Source organism: Eumetopias jubatus, unplaced genomic scaffold (genome assembly GCF_037043125.1).
Source record: "Eumetopias jubatus isolate StellerSeaLion01/CBP00866 unplaced genomic scaffold, mEumJub1_p1.0 scaffold_8, whole genome shotgun sequence".
In the NCBI taxonomy this organism is placed as follows: domain Eukaryota; kingdom Metazoa; phylum Chordata; class Mammalia; order Carnivora; family Otariidae; genus Eumetopias; species Eumetopias jubatus.
Genome location: NW_028274814.1, coordinates 129,278,435 through 129,298,304, shown reverse-complemented (window position 1 = coordinate 129,298,304; position 19,870 = coordinate 129,278,435). Strand labels below are relative to the sequence as shown.

The window sequence follows — 19,870 nt, the reverse complement described above, 5'->3', positions numbered from 1 at the left end:
TCTAGTCTATATTGGCTCAAGCTTCTGTGAAAATCAATAATAAAAACAAAAGCAAAAGATAAAAGATTTCAGCCACTGAATCTTTAATACCAAGTTTACACTTGCATGAGTTTTAACTACCTTGACCAGTGTCCTCAAAAATAAAATAAAACTATAATTTAAAGTGTCCTGGAATGATCATCCTTCCTAAGCCACCGGCAAGAGCAGATGTATTCCTCTCTGGAGAAAGGTGCCTTAAATTCACTCCTCAAAAATTCCCACAGATAATATTTCACAAAACACCATCTCATAATCATAAACCACAGGACCTATGTGGGAATTAAGGCATCTTAATGCAAGGCAGCAGAAACAGCTACTCATACTTATAGTGACTGTAGATGCAGGAATTATCAGATAGATAATATATAATTGGATATGTAATTTATTTAAAAACCAAATAAGTCAAGGGGCACCTGGGTGGCTCCATCAGTTAAATGTCTGCTTTTGGTTCAGGTCATGATCCTAGGGTCCTGGGATTGAGCCCTGTATGGGGCTCCTTGCTCAGCGGGGAATCTGCTTCTCCTTCCCCCTCTGCCCCTCTCCCCAGCTCATGCTTGCTTTCTCTCTCACTTGAATAAATAAATAAAATATTTAAAAAATAACCAAATAAGTCAAAGTGATCTATAGTTCAATATAGTCCCTATCAAAATGCCAAAGGCATTTTTTTTTGCAAGATAGAAAATTCCCTCCTAAAATTCATATGTAATCTCTCAATAGCCAAAAGAATCTTGAGAAGGAAGAACAAAATTGGAGGATCACTTCCTGATTTCAAAACTTAATGCAAAGCTACAGTAATCAAAAGAGTGTGGTACTGGTATAAAGGCAGGCATAGAGACCAATGGGATAGAGAGCCCAGAAATAAATGGTTGCATATACAGTACAATGTTTTTTCAACAAGGGTGTCATGATCATTCAATGGGGGAAGATACAGTCTTTTCAACAAATGCTGCAGGGAAAACTGAATATCCCCCACATGCAAAATAATGAGGTTGGACCCTACCTTGCACCATATATGAATTAACTCAAAATGGATCAAAGATTTAAATGTAAAAGCTAAAACTGTAAAGCTTTTAGAAGAAAGCATATGGAGACAGCTTTGTGACATTGGTTTGGCAATGACATCAAAAGTATAAGCAAAAGAAGGAAAAACTGATAAATTCAACTTCATCAAAATTTAAAACTTTTGTACGTTAAAGGATACTATTAACAGAGTAAAAAGGCAACCCACAGAATGGGAGAAAATATTTGCAATCATGTATCTGATAAGGGATTACTATCCACCATATATAAAGAACTCTTACACCTTAACAACAAGAAGAAGAAGAAATTAAAAGGTGGGCAAAGGGCTTGAATAGACATTTCTCCAAAGAAGATACATGGATGGTCAATAAACACATAAAAAGATACTCAACATCATTTCTTCATTAAGAAAATGCAAAATCAAAACCACAATGAACTATTACTTCATACCCATTAGGACAGCTCTTATACAAAGAAACAAAGAACTATCAGAAAATAACAAGTGTTGGTGAGGATGTAGAGCAATTGGAATGCTTGTGCATTGCTGGTGAGAATGTAAAATGGTATAGTAGCTTTGGAAAACAATACAGGGATTCCTCAAAAAATTAAACATAGAATTACCATATGATCCCACAATTCCACTTTTTAGTACTACACCCAAAAGAATTGAAAGAGAGACTTGAACATATATTTTTATAAATAACGCTCATGGCAGCATTATTCACCATAGCCAAAGGCAGAAAACTACACAAATGCCCATAAAGAGACAAATGGATAAATAAAATGTGATTGATATATATGATGGAATATTATTCAGCCTTAAAAAGGAATGAAATTCTCACATAATCCTCGCATGGGATAGACCTTGAAGACATTATTCTAAGTAAAATAAACCAGAGACAAAAGGGCAAATATCATATGATTCCACTTACGTAGGTACCTAGAGTAGCCAACTTCACGGAAACAGAGGAGAATGGTCCTCACCAAGGGCCAGGGAGAAAGGCAAGCAGGAGTGGGGTGCTATCGTTTAATGGGTGCAGAGTTTCAGTTTGGGAAAGATGAACAAGGTGTGGACATGAACTGTGGTGATAGTTGCACAACAAGGTGAATATGCTTAAACTCTACACTTAAAAATGGCTAAATGGCAAATTTTATACTATTTATATTTTATATTTTACCACACTACAAAAAATATGGATTGGATCTACCCATATATTGTCCCAGTTTTAGGGCTAACTGAAAGTATCGTGACTACCAAACCAAACCAAACCAAATCAAATCAAGTTACTGAAAGTATGATACAGGAGAAGGTAAAATCACCACCACTAATAACCAAGTGGATTTGAAAAAGAACCAAAAAGAGCTTCTAGAAAAAAATGTCTATATAATAATAAGTTAAAGAGCAGATTAACACATTTGAACAGATGGTTAGTAAACAAAGATAGAACTGAAGAAATTATGTAAAATTATGTAAAATGTAGCACAGAGGGACAAAAAGAAAAAAAAATGTGGAAAAGAGGTTTATGAGAATAGAGGAAAGGGAGAAAGTTGATTGTGTGTCCAATCAGAGTCCCACAGGAACATAATAAAGGCAAACGGGAAGATACAGTATGTGGCATGGCAATAGCGGAAACTTGGCCAAATATATGTAAAACCCCACTGCTCAGACTTAGGGAGACCAGTGAAACATGAACAGGATGAAAAAATAAATAAAACTTACATCTTAAACTGGTCACGACCAAACCGCCCAACACGGTAGAAGAAAAAATACCTTGAAAGCCGACGGAGAGAAATAATAAATTGCACAGAAAACAATTAGGGTGACAGCTGACATCTCCCAGCTAAAAACGGAAGCCCAAAGAGGGTGGAATAACATTTTCGAATTTCTGACAGAAAATTACTGATGACTTAGGAAGCATACCCAGTAAAAATATCACTTCAACACGATGGCAAAATTAAGACATTTCCATGGAAAAACAAACAATCTTTTATACATAGACTCTTGTTAAACTTTTTAAAGAATGAGTTTAGAGGATTCATTTTAGGAGGAAGTAAAATATCTCACAGCATATGTGTAAATCCAAACAAACACTGGTTAAACAAAAATAATGTCTAAACGTTAGACTTTAAAATAAGGTAGAACTAATGTGTTGGCTAATGAGCAGATAAATATCGGGAGAAGAGGGCAGGGGTTAAAATGCACTGTTCAGAAGGAGAATAATGATACTGATTAACTTTTGACTTTGTTGTAGGTAAGTATGTTAAGAGTTCTAGGGTAACCACTACAGAATAAAAACAGAATACAGAATTTCCAGATGATTAGAAGGGAGGAGTGGAGTGGGGATGAACATAATGAACCCAGAGTGGCAAGAAAGGCCAGGAAGAGAGACACGGAAAAGGTATTATAGAAGTAAATCCAGGGCACCCAGGTGGCTCAGTCGGTTAAGTGTCTGCCTCCAGCTCAGGTCATGATCCTCGGGTCCAGGGATCGAGCCCCGCATCAGGGTCCTGCGATGGAGCCCCACATCGGGCTCCTTGCTCAGTGGGGAGCCTGCTTCTCCCTCTCTCTCTGCCTCTCCCCACTGCTCATGCTCAATCTCTCCCAAATAAATAGATAAAATCTTTTTAAAAAAGGAAGTAAATCCAAATGTTGTAATCACCACCTACAAAACCTGATTAACCGCTCACAATAAAAGACGGAGTTGTTAGACTGAATTATAGAGACACACCCGAGAGGCTTTTTTGCTGCAACCAGAACCTGTGACCTTGGGCACTGAATGGCACCATAGGAGCAGGGCATTTTGACCTAGCAGTTTACAGAGGTTTGTAGAGGGCCAGCTTCTGCCTGCTAAGGCTTGGGCTTTTAAGCCTGAGAGCACATGGTGTTTGATGTTGGCTGGTGAATTCAGCTACGGCAGCTTTACCCACAGGCAAGCGGCTCCTTCCATAAAAGCAGCACAAAGGAGATGAATTCCAGAGCACAGCAGCTGGGTCCATAGGTAGATTATCAGTGTCAATGATACTGTCACAGATCTGAGAGGCACGCATTCATGACCACCACACTAAACTATCTTCCTTACACTGGGCTATAGCAAAAGCTAGGGGCCACCCAGACCTCATTAAGGATAATGTCTGCTGTACAGACGGCCTGGTAAGCAAAGGCAATGACCTTCTGTTCTCAGCAGGCGTGGGGTCTATGGTGGTGGTTCTCTGCATGCGGTTACCAGGGCCTCAGAATCAGCCTGGCCTGGAAGCCCATTAGAATGCAAATTCTTGGGCCCCACCCTGGAGCTACTGAATCAGGATCTCTGGCAGTAGGTAGGGCCAGCAATCTTGGTTTTAACAAGGCCTACGGCGGATTCTGATGCACACCGACATCTGAAAACCGCTGGTCTACAGCAATGAGGAAAGCTTCCGGAAGACAGACTCAGCACTGCGGTGGATCCAGGATCCAGGCTGCCACCAACTCTCCAACAGTAGAGCTTTTCCTTGACATCTGTGTCTGTGGCAAATAGTCCGTGATAGAGAAAACAGCATCTTTATCAGATTTTGAGGCGTGTGGGAGAGGCACAATATTTGCTGGGTTTAAATTGTGGAACAGCTTTGTTCTGTGCGTGCCTCTGAGTCCTGTTGGAATTTCTAAAGTTAAATGAATGGTATCCAACCTTGATATGAAAGGCTGGGCAGTTGCCCCGATTTCCACTCTACATTCTTACCCTAGAATTAGAATGGGAGTTTAAAATTTGGAAAGAGTAAACCTAGGGTGTTTGGACTGGCAAAAGTAAGAAACAAGACCGGTCTGCTCATAATCCTCACTATTTATTACTTAACGTTGCGCCGGACATATCGCATGCCACAATTTAACAAAAAACAATGAAAATGGGAGAAGTAACACAATCATTAGTTTTAGATGATATTATTGTAATCCAGGGGAAAAAATCAAATAAAAAAACTACAAATAAGAAGAAACTGCAGGAAAGTAGCTTGGTCTCTGGAGGCACGTGGTAGTGGTCATGGGTGGGTGGGTGCCTCTCAGATCTGTGATTGGAGCAGTGACTCTTATATATAACTCTGGACACAGCTGCTGGGCTCTGGAAGTCATCTCCCTCTTAGTGCTGAGGCCAGGCTTTCCAGACAATGGCTAAGTGTGACAGGGATAGGAAGACAGGATCATTTCTGGGAGAGGGAGGCTTCTGGAAGACCAGATCTTAGGAATAGAATCCTTTCCAGGATGGTATCTGGCAAGGGTGCCCACGTCAAGGTGAAGGAGGTGTGGGTGGGCCCATGATCGTGGGTTCCGCTGGTTGGCTCACATACTGAACCAGCCAGAGGCAGTCTGGCTCATCGGACACTGCAGTGGCCTTCTCCAGCTCAGCTGGAGGGCCATACTGGACTGGGGGAGACACTGTGAAAAGAATGGGGTGCCATTCTTCGGGATGCAACATGTGTGTATGAAATCAGAGAACTTTGCATGGTACTAGATCCCAGAATGGAAGAAGGGGTAGAAGTAGGCATAGTTGTACTTACTGTCCCACCCCATAACCCACTGTGGTATTTTGTGCTTCCCATTTTCTCAATTCTGGACCCTGCAGAGTTAGAGGGCCTGATCTCCCAAGCAGGAACCTCGCCGGGGAACGTGCAAGGGTTCCACTGAGCTACCAGGTGTGGTTATCACCGTATTTGGGACTCCTGTGGCCAGGGACAGGGGTGAGGAGAGCCGTCCCTGGCGGGGGTAATGGATCTCAATCAGCATGAGAAGGGAGGGCTTTTACACAAGAAGCTCAGGGAGGAAGAGCTAGAACTCGGGCACCTCCTGCTTTTCCCTTGCCTCACTCTAACTGACCAAGAAGGATATGATGACCATCAAATATGCTCATCAATGAGGGATTGGCTCAAAACACCAGAGAAGCCACCCAGACTTGCTGAGGGGAGTGAAGGAATTCAGAACGGATGGAGGGGGGAGCAGGGGGAGCAGTCCCAGGCCTGAGATCACTGAGATCAGTGACAAGGGCTCCACTCACTTCCATTGGCTATATTGTCCCTCAGGAAGAAAGACCCACCGGAGCCACAGTGGAGCCGCTCCCAACTCTGTGGGGAGAAGTGCAGTGCCCAGGGTGGACTGTGGTGGCCAAAGGACATGTTCTGACACCTCAGGGTGTGTAACTGACCAGCAAGCTCTGCTGCTTGAAATCCATCACCACGTGCCTCCAGAGACCATGCTGCTCACAGGCTGCTCCCGCCAAGGGCTGAGCAGGTCAGGGAAGATGGGGAAGTCCGCTGATGGGCAACATTGGCCTCAGGACCTCCCAGTGGTCTTGCTAAGCTTTCCCCGGAACTGCACTGGAGTCTGATGTGCTTCCCCCCACCCCACCCCCGCCACCCTCCTCTCTCCACTGGGTGCCCCACCTGCATCTTCCAGCCTCCCTCTCTCTTAGAGCATTTCTACTAATCAGGCTCTGGCATGCCTGACTCCCATCTTGACATCTGCTCCTTGGAGTTAACATATTTAATGGAAAATTAATGTATCTGTCAGATACTCATGCAACAAATTCTTTGTATCTTTCAACAATCCATCAACAATCAAGAGCAGACCGCATATACCACCACAATAGAAAAGATGAGCTACCTAAAAGATGGAATAACAAAAATCATTCAGAACGTATCTTTTAAAAAGACTTGTAGAAATAAACAGAATTACTATGTTTTTGGATATTTAAAGTCAATGTCATAAAGATTTCAATGCTTCTTATGTAGTTTAGAACTTGAACATAATCCCCATAGAAATATCAATAGGTTTTGTTTAAGGAAGTAGACATGTTGATGATCAAGTTTCTATGGAAAAATTTCAAATGCCTGGACCATTTGACCCAGCAATCCCAGCTCAGGGGAGTGACCTCTACAGGTAAGTTATTGTAACATTGCTTACCACAGCTAAAGACTGGAAACAATGAAATACCCTGCAGCGGTGGACTGGTTCAGTAGAATAGGTGAATCTATACAAAGGAATATGCTATCCTGCTCAAGAGAAAAAAGAAAAGAAAGAAAAGAAACAAACCTACCTACACACTGATTTGCAAAGATCTTGAAGTCATACTGTTAAGTGAAAAAAAAGCGGGGAAGAGTGTATATAATGTGCTACGCTTTGTGTATAAAAAGAAGAAAATAAAAATATCCAATCATATCTGTCTGCATTTGCATAAAGAAGGTCTGGAAGTTACGGAAACTAACAAAAAATGGTTAACTCTGATGGGGGATGAGGGGAACCATATACAGTGAGAGCAAAGGTAAAAAGCAAGACTTTGTCTTTGAACCATGTGCATAAATTACCTGTTCCCAATAATTACATAAGTGTATCTCTAAAATGCCACTGGGATTTCACACTGACTAGAATACTATTTCATGCCCACCAGTTTGGCAAAAATTAAAAAGCCTGGTAAGTGCCAAGTGTGGTGAGGGCGTGGGGAGTTTCAACACCTTTCCAGTGTCTGTGTAAACTGGCCCAACCCCATCAGAAAAGAATAGAACCTAGTAAGGTTAAACTCCAAATATCCTATGATCTGGAAGTTACTCCCCTTCTTATATAGCTGAGAAAGTACGCATGGGTACTTGAAAATGTGTGCAAGAATATTCGTGGCAGCATTCGTTGTGATAGAAAACACTTTATCTAGATGTCCCTCCAAAGCAGAATGGATAAACTGTACCCCTTCACGTGAGCACCATAGGGCAGTGGAAAAGGATCAACTCCACTACAGGCGTAAACCACAGCAAACCTCAAAAACTTGAAAGTGAACAAAAAATCAGACAGCGTGAGTCAACTCACAAAAAGTTCAAAAATGGCAAAACTAAATCAGATCTTGTTTAGAGAAAAGCACCTATATTACAAATATGCCACAGACTCGTACCCTATTCAAGGATGTGGTTATTCCTCAGCAAGGGAGGGGGAGGCCGCTTGGGGGTGGGGGGACTCTGGGTGACTGGTATTGTCCTCTCACCTCCAGATGGGAACAAAAGGTTTAGTTTTAGCATTTAAACAGATCTACATATAAATGCAGTTTTTTTTGTATGTAGAATATATTTCATGGGTTTTTTTTTAAGGTAAAAAAACAATTCTTTCAAAGATTAGTGAAGTGGACACCTCTGGCATATTAAATCAGGAAAAATAATTACATGAAAAGAAATCTTGCTACTGATAAGGAGGAAAGAATAAAATAGTAAAAGACTATAAACAATTTAAACTTCAGAATCTCACTGAAATGGAAAGATTCTGGGGAAACAGACACTTTAAAAAACTCACTCATGAAAAGGAAGAAAACCTGAACAGACAAATTACTGTGAAAGACTAAAAATTTTATCAAAGAATTACTTTGCAAAAACTCCTGCACCAGACAGTTCTGAGATTTAGTACTTTCCAGGTTTCAAGGGACTAAAATCCCTGTGCTATTAAAATTGTTCCAGGCTTAGAAAAATATGAATACATTTTTCATTTTGTAAAGCCAACATAACCCTGATTCCAAAATGTGAGAAGTGGAGAAAAAAATTGTAGTAAATTTGGAAAGTCATGTAAAATCCTAAATAATATATTATTAGACCAAACCAGCAGCAGAAGTAAGAGAATTATTCACAATGACCAAGTAGGATTTAGCCAAGAAATGCAAATATCATTATTATAAGATCTATTAAGGCAACATCCCATATGAATATATTTAAGGAGAAAATAGGAACAATCATTTTAATGGAGGAAGAAAAAAGCAGTCAACAACACTTAAAGTACATTCTATAATCCCAAATTTGTTTTTTGGGGAAAATTAGAAATAGGAGATTTTTTAACGTAGTAAGACTTTCTATCTTAAGCTAGCTATCAACATTATCCTTAAGAGTGAAAAACTAAAGAGAGTTCTTATTAAAACCAGTATCAAAAGCAAACAAACAAGATACTCATCATTATTACCATTTAGCATTTTCCAAAAACTCTCAACAATGCAATTAGCATGAAACATGAAGAGAGATGATTATTGAAAAGATGACAAAATTATTACTTGGTACAATAATGCAGTTGTATCTTTATAAAACTCCAGAGAATTTTTTTTTTTTTTAAGACAGGGAGAGAAGGGATATGCAGAGGAAGAGGGAGAGAGAGAATCTTAAGTAGGCTCCATACCCATCACAGAGCCCATCTCGTGGGGCTCCATCTCACAACCCTGAGATCATGACCTGAGTCAAAATCAGCAATAATCGCGCCTCGGATAAACCTCATTGGCTACGATACTGCCACTGTGCAAAGCTGACCTGAGTCAAAATCAAGAGTCGGTCACTCAACCGAGCCCAAGCACCCCAGAGAATCTTTTTCTCTTTCCTTTAGATTTTATTCACTTATTTGAGAGAGAGTGAGAGAGCACAGCAGGGGGAGTGGCAGAGGGAGAAGGAGAAGCAGGTTCCCCACTGAGCAGTGAGCCCGATGTGGGGCTCGATCCCAGGACCCCGGGATCATGACCTGAGCTGAAGGCAGATGCTTAACCTACTGAGTCACCCAGGTGCCCCAGAGAATCTATTTTTAAAACATATTTTAAGTAAGCTTTATAACTTAACTTCATAGAGGGTTTCTTTTTTAATTTGTGTATTTCATATATATCAATAATAATCCATGTAAAAACAACCAAAAAATGATTTTACAGTGTATCCAAAACATAAAATTCTGAAGGGAAAAAAACATTTTGAAGAATAAGTAGGATCTACAGGGTACACTCCCAAATTTGCTGAAAAATAACAATAAGCATTTTTGATATATAAGCAAAAATATTTATGTATGAGAAATTAATGCATTAATTCTTCTGAAATTAATTTTTAGGCTTAAGAAAATCCCCATTACATTCCTAATGGAATTTGCTTGGAAATTAATTATTGGATTCTTAAGTTCACCTTGGGGGGAAAGTGATAATAATACAAACAAAACAGATTCATGAGAAAACAGCTGAGAACTTTGTAGAAAGAGTGATTAAGAAAGAATTTTCCTGGGGTACCTGGGTGGTTCAGTCGGTTAAGCATAAACCTTCGGCTTGGGTCATGATTCCAGGGTCCAGGGATAGAGCCCCACGTTGGGCTCCCTGCTCAGCGGGGAGTCTGCTTCTCCATCTCCCTCTGGCCCTCCCCCCCTCATTCTCTCTCTCTCCCTCTCTGTCTCTCTCTCTCTCAAATAAATAAATAAAAATCTTAAAAAAAGAATTTTCCTACAAAAATTAAATGAATCAAAACATACAAACATCAGAACTGTGTGATAAAAGCCAAACAAGAAACACTGTGAGAGAAGATTGAGAAATAGGATGGGTTCCTCACAGAGAAAGAAGAGCCCACAAACCAACAAGGAAGTGAGAGGTCACCCAGGACATTGTACTGGAGAGATGCGCTATTGGGTGAGGGGAATAAAAATGGCAGCCTCAGCTGAACCCCTCTAAAAACACATTCTGCACTGATACAGAGGTAAGAGTACAAATAAGAAACTTACAAATCCAGGAATCAGAAATCTGGGGGAACACATAAGAGTAAGCGTTCAACTGTCTTCAGTTAGCCAGGACTTCTTCACCAAACCCTGCCTCCCTCCTCGCCCGCCAGATCCAGCCCATCATCACGCCCCATGGAACTGAGTTCTAAATGCTCATCTCTGACGTGTCCCCATCTCTCTGTCTCCGTGCCACTCTCCCCTGGACCACTATGGTAGTCTCCATAGGTCTTCGGGTTTTACGTTCCTCCAATCCATTCCCCACCCAGCTGCCAAAGTAACCTTCATCCCACACAAATTAATTTGCATTACCGCTCTGCTGACTTCCTTTCCTGACTCTCCGTTGCCCTTAGCATACATTCTGAAATCTAAAAACCCGTTTTATCTGATCCTTCACTGCCTTTCCCGTCCCAGTTCTGCAGGTGTCCCTTCGCTCGCTCTAGTGATCTAGCTACATTGGTTTCATCAGCTCCTCAAAAGTGAGAAGCTTGGGAAGAAAACAAAACCAGGCAATGAAAGAATTAGCCAAGACAAAAGATTGACAGATTTGATTACTTAAACCTTTAAACCCTCTCTACATAAAAACCATCTTTGAAAAAAAATCCTCATGAGTAAGCTGATGACAGATGATGAACTGGGTGGTGGGGGGAAGGATTTGCAACAAACAACTGACAAGGATTCCAATGCACTGCTGTTTAACAAAGCTCTTCAAGTTGGTTAGATGAGAACACAGATTTCTGTTGGCATCCGGGTCTGGACTACACCCAGGTAATTCACCAAATAAATGCTTAAAATAGATAAAAGTGTGAAAGATTTTCTTCCTTACTTACTCAAAGAGATGAAAAACTGAACTACAAGATAGCATTTTTCACCTATTGCTTTGGTAAATACATTTTCTCGTTTTAGAAATGTTTTCGTTGAAAAAAAATGTTTTCGTTGAGCTACAATTTACATAAAGTATGCCAATGTTTAGCATACAGCAGGCTTGCTTTTCATATAGTTTTTACAGCCATGTAACCACACCCAGATCAAAACATAGAACATTGACAGCACCCCCCCTCCCCTGGGAACTTCCTTGTGCTTCCCCCTAGTTAATTCTCCCCTCACAAGAAGCAACCCTTATTCTTCTATCTCCAAAGTTCAGTTTTGCCTGTTCTTGAACTTGATAAAAACATTTTATACAATGTATCTTTTCTGTACCTGCCTTCTTTTGCTCAACAAAATCCCATGGGTTTGCAACGATCAGTAGTTGCCTCGTCTTCTGTTTAAACTGGCTGTGTGGTACCCCATTGTAGGAAACACCCCAAAGTGTCTCTTCATTCTCCTGTGGATGGACATCAGGGTTGTGCCACTGGGTCTAGCCTGAATAGATCTGCTCCGAATGGTCTTGTACGTGTCTTTGCGTGAACATAGGTATTCGTTTCTCATACATAGAAACCTTGCAGTGGATCACCTGGATCATAGATTAGATGTACAGGTAGCTTTCATGGATAATGCCACACAGTTTTTCAAAGTTAATATTATACCAAGGATTGGTGCTCAAGCCCTCTAAAATGCAGTCTGGTGCTCTGTCTAGTCATCAAGAGTGAAGATGGAATGCACCTTCCTTCCGTGTCTCTTCTTTCCTTCTTCTCCCTCTCTCCCTCTCATCTCTTTCTTTCCATCCCATAAACTCCCTGCTCATCCTGTCTTCATCCCCCTCCATTCCCTCCTCTTCCCACACCTTTTCAGGCCACTTAGAGTTGGAAGATGTTCCAGGTCTGAGCAAGCCTGTAAACTAGATTCTGAGCTCCTTGCATCAGCAACTGCCTAATTAGGGGCACGATTTGTGGTCCAGTGAAGTCTCCACCAGCCTAATGTGCCTGGCAGAGCCGGCTTCTGCTAGTAATTACCTTCCACTTCCAGTTAACAGAAGGACAAGAACATCTGTATCAAGAGTGATGAGGAAGCCCCTGCCGAGGGTCCTCTGGAGCTGGAATGTGAAGCAGGGAGCCAGCAGAAACCCTCACTAAATGCGCCATCCCTTACTTAACACCAACAGCTCCTCAGTTTCTCCCGTTACCTGTCTCTCTTGCCCAAGGAAGATGACTTGGTTTCTGCTTCTGGAGCTGGGTCTCTGTCCAGTATTTATTATTTAAATGGGAGAACAGGGAGAAAATGTGGTATGGAGCATAGATTCTTAAACAAAGAACATTGAGGAACGTTGCAAAATTAGTTGGTTCCTAATAATTAAAGGACCAGTCTCCAAGGGATTCCCCTTTCCAGTAGAGAGAAGATGCAAGTCTTTCCTTATAGGAACATTCCTCACGTTTACAATTCCAACACCATGTATTTAACTCTCTTTCCAGCACCTACCCTGTGCCCAGCAATGGGCACAAATGGTGAGGAAAACAGAAGTGGTCCCTATTATTTCAGTTCTATGGTCTAGTGATACATTAATCAAGTAATCACTTGGCTCTTTGCTTAGTAGCTGTTTCACGTTGGGAAGGAATGCAGAGAGCATGAAGGAGGTATGAGAGCCTATTACGAGGGTCTTGAAGAGGGTGGAAGGGTCAGGAAAGGCATCCCTTAGGAAATGACAGTTACGATCTCCAAGATGAGTGAGAGTTGGGGGGTTGGAGGGCAAGCCACCCAATAGCCTGGGATGAGGTTGCTTTTGTGGTAGGAGAGAAAGCACCAGAATTACAGCAGGGCACCAGAAATGACTAAGCTCCCTGGTTGCTCCCATTAAAATATCATAGGCATGTGACAGTTTATACTAGTTTCATTTGCTGGGGCAGAAAAAAAAGAGAAACATAGTCTAGAAGCTCTTAGTTGTTTTTTTTTAATTATGTTATGTTAATCACCATACATTACATCATTAGTTTTTGATGTGGTGTTCCATGATCCATTGTTTGTGTATAACACCCAGTGCTCCATGCAGAACGTGCCCTCCTTAATACCCGTCACCGGGCTAACCCATCCCCCCAACCCTCTCCGCTCTAAAACCCTCAGTTTGTTTCTCAGAGTCCACAGTCTCTCATGGTTCGTCTCCCCCTCTGATTTCCCCCCTTCATTCTTCCCTTCCTATCTTCTTTTTTTTTTTTAACATATAATGTATTATTTGTTTCAGAGGTACAGGTCTGTGATTCAACAGTCTTGCACAATTCACAGCGCTCACCATAGCACATACCCTCCCCAATGTCTATCACCCAGCCACCCCATCTCTCCCACCCCCCACCACTCCAGCAAACCTGTTTGTTTCCTGAGATTAAGAATTCCTCATATCAGTGAGGTCATATGATGCGTGTCTTTCTCTGATTGACTTATTTCACTCAGCATAATACCCTCCAGTTCCATCCACGTTGCTGCAAATGGCAAGATTTCATTCCTTTTGATGGCTGCATAATATTCCATTGTATATACATACCACATCTAGAAGCTCTTAGTTTTTGAGCACGTGCTGTCTCATGCACTGGAAGTCTTTTCTGGTTTCATCCTTACACTCATCCTTCAAAGTTGGCCTTCTTATTACCCCAACTGTACAAAAGTGGAAACTGAGGCAACGAGCAGTTAAGTAAACTTTACAAGTTTGCCCTAACAGTAATTGCAGAGTGTTAAAAATAAATTGAACTGAGTAAATTTTAAAGATATTATTAGGGAAATCAGAGGGAGAGATGAACCATGAGAGACGGTGGACTCTGAGAAACAAACAAGGTTTTAGAGGGGAGAGGGGAGAGGGGGATTGGTTAGCCTGGTGATGGGTATCAAGGAGGGCACGTACTGCATGGAGCACTGGGTGTTCACAAAAACAATGGACTGTGGATCACCACATCAAAAACTAATGATGTATTGTATGATGACTAACATAACATAATATAATCAAAAAAAGGATATTATTGTCTTTATTCAATGATTGATTAATTGGGCAGCAACCCATCCAGCAAATAAAAAAGAGCTCCAAAGAGCTGCACAAAAGTAAAGACTTTTATAAGCAGAAGGGGGTGGGGCAAGCTAATTACTAGTGAAGAGTGGATTGTTTCAGGTGAGGTCACTTTCTCCTAGGGGACAGCAGGCGTCTGTCAGGCAGACGACCTCACTAGTACTGACCAGGTGATTCTAGATTGACTGGTTTAAGATCCCACTCCTGGGAGAGCTTGAAACTGTAATTGAGTTAGGTATTAAGTCTTGGTTTGGTGACACAGGCTTAGCACCAGTGACTCCATTTTGAGCCTGTTGTCACCTTTTCACAACAGCCAAGTACACATAAGATTTCTGTGCTTTACAGAAGCAGCGAAAGCCATCATCAGTCTAGGGCTTCTCTCTAGCAGCAAATTTTCTGTCAGTCCCGGGAGTTCCCATGAAACTTAATGGAGCCAAGAGGCTTCCCAGGGGCCCCTTCTTTCTGAGGCCATGGTTGTCGGTCCCAACCTTGCCCAGCCAACCTTCTGAGACAAGGCTCCCAGGGAAGGATGAGGGAAGCCCAGGAACAGCATGAAGAAGGGACAGCACACTCAGCATGATGTCACCCAGTGAGAACCTCAGGGTAGCAAGCATGAATTTACTCCATAAATTTCAGGTTTAAAAATATATTTCAGAATACATTGTTTTTCTGAACCATAAGGAATCTGGCTTCTGGGGCCATTAGTGGGTATTGGTTCCTCTCCATAAGGTGACCCAAGAGCTCAAAGTAACAGATGCAGTACAGAAAATGTTGTGGGTAGCACTGTTGTTTCTTCCCTCCAGGCACAGTCTCCCTAGCCTCCCTCTACAGAGGCTTGTACCTTTCTCCTTCTCAGGAATTAGAGCCCTAAAGACCACCTTTGGGGGAAAAAATGTTCACTCATTCCCTATTGGGGCAAGTGAAATTCAACCCTCCATATGCTGGTATCAGAAGCAACATTATATACCACTTGGTACTTCCTAATGAGCTTAGGGAAGAATCAAATTATCCTCTGTGTGTGCATGTGCATGTGTGTGTGTGAGAGAGAGAGAGAGATACAGAGACAGAGACAGAGACAGAGACAGAGAGGAAGACAAAAATCTAACTAGAAGAAAATATTCCAAACATGAATACCAATCACCTCAGCATATTGGGATTTGGGATGATTTCTATTTCTTTCTTTATACTTTTGTCTATTTTCTCAATTTTCTTTTCTTTTTTTTTTAAGATCTTATTTATCTGAGAGAGAGAGTGAGAGAGAGCACGAGAGAGAGCATGACAGCAGGGTGAGGGGCAGAGGGAGAAGCAGACTCCCCGATGAGCAGGGAGCCTGATGCAGGGCGTGAAGCAGAGCTCGATCCTGGGACTCCAGGATCATGACCTGAGTGGAAGGCAGCCACATAACCAACTGAGCCACCCAGATGCCCCAATTTTCTCAATTTTCTGAAACTGACTTGTAGTACTGCCATAATCAGAAGAGAAACAATAGAAGCCCTTTGTTCCTCCCCCCTTCCCCCCTTCCCCCCTTCCCTCCTTCCTTTCACTCTTGTCTTCATTCAGGCCTGTGGAATAACAGGATGCCTCCACTGAAGGTAAGCTCTTTTGAGCTTCATTGCCCCTCAAACTGCATCTTTGTTCCCTTCTGTCTAACTGCCATGAGTAGCCAGCTTTCCTCGGGCCTCACCATCTAGAGAAACAGGAGCTCAGAAACCCAATCTCCTCATCTCACCCAGAGGGGTGACTGTGACCCATGCCTGGAGTCAAGAATGCAGAGGGAATTTCTTGGGGCCACACCAGTCTGCCAAGAGGAGAGAGAGAGAGAGATCTAAGATGCCACAGTGCTGGTTCTGCAATATTGTATGTTTTCACAGGAGTAATTTAGTTCTAATTACTGACAATAATTATTTCTCAACCCACAGTTAGGCTTGTAGCTATGGTAAATTCCAGAGGTCTCTACTTGGGCTGTGCCTCTGTTGTGAAGCAGTTTGGACCCTTGAGGCTCTTTGGGAAAAAAGGCTGAGCCTCGAGATGAAGGGGGCTAGGGGGAGGACGAATTCCAGGCAGGAGGGAAAGAGCCAGAAGAGATCAGGCTGGTGGCCAGAGCATCAGCATGAGAGCATTAGCCTGTGCAAAGGACACCAGCCACAGGGCCAGGAGACCCAGCTCTGTGGCTAGCTTGGACCTCTGTGCAAACAGGGACATCCTTTCCTTTTCTTTCCTTTTTTCACTTGAGTATAGTTGACGCACAATGTTTCATTAGTTTCAGGTGTACAACAGTGACCCAACATCTCTATATGTTATGCTAAGCTCACCCCAAGTATAGCAACCAAATGTGGACCTCTTCAAGCCCTTGCTGTGAAAATGTAGACCCCCCCTCCTCAGGCCTCAGTTTTCTCATCTTAAAATGGCAATAACACAGTGCCAATCTCACAGGCTTATTGTGAAGATTGAATGGAAAATTCTAGAACAGAGGGCCTTTGTTGGATTATGGCCTCCCAGCATTCTTTCTATCTTCCTTGAGTAACTACACTTTACCTTCTGATTGAGGAACATCCCCCTCTCCCACTATTCTTTCACATGCCTCAGTGGGCCCCCCTCATGTGGCTCAAGTGGCCCCAAACCAATGGGTGTGCATGGCTCCCAGGCCCTCCGGTTCTCACAGGAAGAATGTGTGTGTGCACATTCAGTTACAAAAGCCAAATAGAAAATGTACATGAACCCAAAGTGAGGCCACTCAAGCAAACTGAAATGTCAAGTTTCTTTTCTTTATTTTTTTTAAGACTCAAACTATATTCATTCAATGTAGGAAAACTGATTAATTCATGCCTGTCAGAAGGTCTTTTTGTGGAATGCCTTTGGTTTTTAAAAAGCATGAGTACAAATTAATTATTGCTTAACAGATGCACTGTTTTAGACATAGCCTTCTAAAACATTAGATCCCAGGGGGAAATAGCTACAGGGCTGCTTGGGTGTTAAAAATGATGAAATCCTAACTAATTCCCTTCTGGTTCTAACAATCTATGAGCATCATGTGGAAATGGTAAGCCTCTGACAGGCAGATGGGAGTATATGAGGATTTGGGAGCACAGCTCCACAATCCTGAAACCACACCGTGCTCTCAGGCGAAGGAAGGAGTAACTGAGCAGACGTTAGCTCTCTCCTGGGCTCTTTCCATGACTTTTCTCACTGCAGTCTCACAAGAACCTGACAGGTCAGATTATCATGCACACTTTGCAGATGGGAAAATTGAGGTACGGAGAGGTATCGTCGCTTCCATGAGCTCACCCCTGAGAGCAGGATGGTCAAGGTCGGAGGGCAGGGTTTCAGAACTCGGAAGGCACGCATGCCCAGCACCAGCACAACCCCTCTGAGCAGGCTCAGAGGCAGCAGCTGCAGCCAGCTAACTGAGCCCTGGACAGGACCTTGGTGGTTGTGTTGCTGGAGCCAACAGTCCCAACACTGGACCTTCTCGATTCCCCAGATTCTTTTTTTTTTAAGATTTTATTTATTTATTTGAGAGAGAGAATGAGAGAGAGAGAGAGCACGAGAGGGAAGAGGGTCAGAGGGAGAAGCAGACTCCCTGCTGAGCAGGGAGCCCGATGCGGGACTCGATCCTGGGACTCCAGGATCATGACCGGAGCCAAAGGCAGTCGCTTAACCAACTGAGCCACCCAGGCACCCTCGATTCCCCAAATTCTTGATGCAGCCAAGGGAGCAGCTCCATGGGCAGGATGGTTGCACCATGTTGTTCTGCAGGGCCCCACACTGACAGTTGTGGCTCCAACGCTCCCCATGACTTCGAAACATTCTATTGCTCTGTTTCAAATACTTCCTGCTGAAATTACCTGCCAGAGTCTCTGTGACCTGCAGCTCAGTCCCGATCAGGTCAACTCCCAACCCGATTTGGGTCAGGAATAGAAAGAATTGCCAGCATGGTACTGGCACAAAAACAGACAGCCCTAGGGAGTATTTGGACACAAAGCAGAACTCTTCCATAGGGTTCACGTTCATCCCTTTCCCCAGTGGGTTCCACTTTCTCACTCGGGATATAGCTAGGACTGGAATGAGTTTGGGGCTATTGATTCCTGTTCATTCTTCCCCGCATGGCTGCAACACTGCACGCAGAACACATCTATTTAAGAAGCAGTGATGAATCTCCTTTCTTGAGCATCCTCTAATTACAAATCAGCATTAATGAAGATCTTGCACATTACAAAGAGTTCAGCAAAAACATTTCATTAGCTATTCCTTGTGCTGATATACCACACCAGGCTCTGGAATAGGGCTTCAGAACTCGTTGGTGGGGCGGGAACCAAAGATTTGTGCGACGAGAGTAAGACTGAGCACATTCTGGGATTCGAGCCTCACCCCATGTCCTCCCTGCTGGAGGGCACATGGGGGCCTGGAGCCCCCAAGTCTCACATAAGCATTTCCTATTCATCCCACTTCTCCATGATACTATGTGGCCGTGGACATTTACTTAACCATTTGGTGTTATTGTTGCCTTGACTATAAAATTTGTCAAAATTATAATAGTATCTATTCCAGAAAAGTTGGAAAAATTAAAAGCAATAATGGGAACAAACAATCCTAAAATTTGGTTGGAATCAGAAAAGACCCTGAATTGCCAAGGAAATGTTGAAAAAGAAAAACAAAGCTGGAGGCATCACGTTGCCTGATTTCAAGCTCTATTACAAAGCCGTGATCACCAAGACAGCATGGTACTGGCACAAAAACAGACACATAGACCAATGGAACAGAATCGAGAGCCCAGATATGGACCCTCAACTCTACGGTTACTAATCTTCGACAAAGCAGGAAAAAATATCCAATGGAAAAAAATAGTCTCTTCAATAAATGGTGCTGGGAAAATTGGACAGCTATATACAAAAAAATGAAACTCGACCATTCTCTTACACCATACACAAAGATAAACTCAAAGTGGATGAAAGACCTCAATGTGAGACAGGAATCCATCACAATCCTAGAGGAGAACATAAGCAGCAACTATGTTCTCCTTCGACATCAGCCACGGCAACTTCTTTTAAGACACGTCTCCAAAGGCAAGGGAAACAAAAGCAAAAATGAACTTTTGGGACTTCATCAAGATACAAAGCTTCCACACCGCAAAGGAAACAGTCAACAAAACAAAGAGGCAACCCACAGAATGAGAGAAGATATTTGCAAATGACACTACAAAGGGCTGATATCCAAGATCTATAAAGAACTTCTCACACTCAACACCCAAAAAACAAATAATCAGTCAAAAAATGGGCAGAAGAAATGAACAGGCACTTCTCCAAAGAAGACATACAAAACATGAAAAAATGTTCAATATCATTAGCCTTTAGGGAAATTCAAATCAAAACCACATTGAGATACCACCTTACGCCAGT

The 19,870-nt window shown here is 42.4% G+C and overlaps 1 pseudogene; it reads right to left on the bottom strand.

Annotated features, from left to right (window-relative positions):
- Positions 1-9,278: 9,278 nt before the first annotated feature.
- On the bottom strand, positions 9,279-9,342 carry LOC114197549 (U4 spliceosomal RNA; annotated as a pseudogene).
- Positions 9,343-19,870: the final 10,528 nt, after the last annotated feature.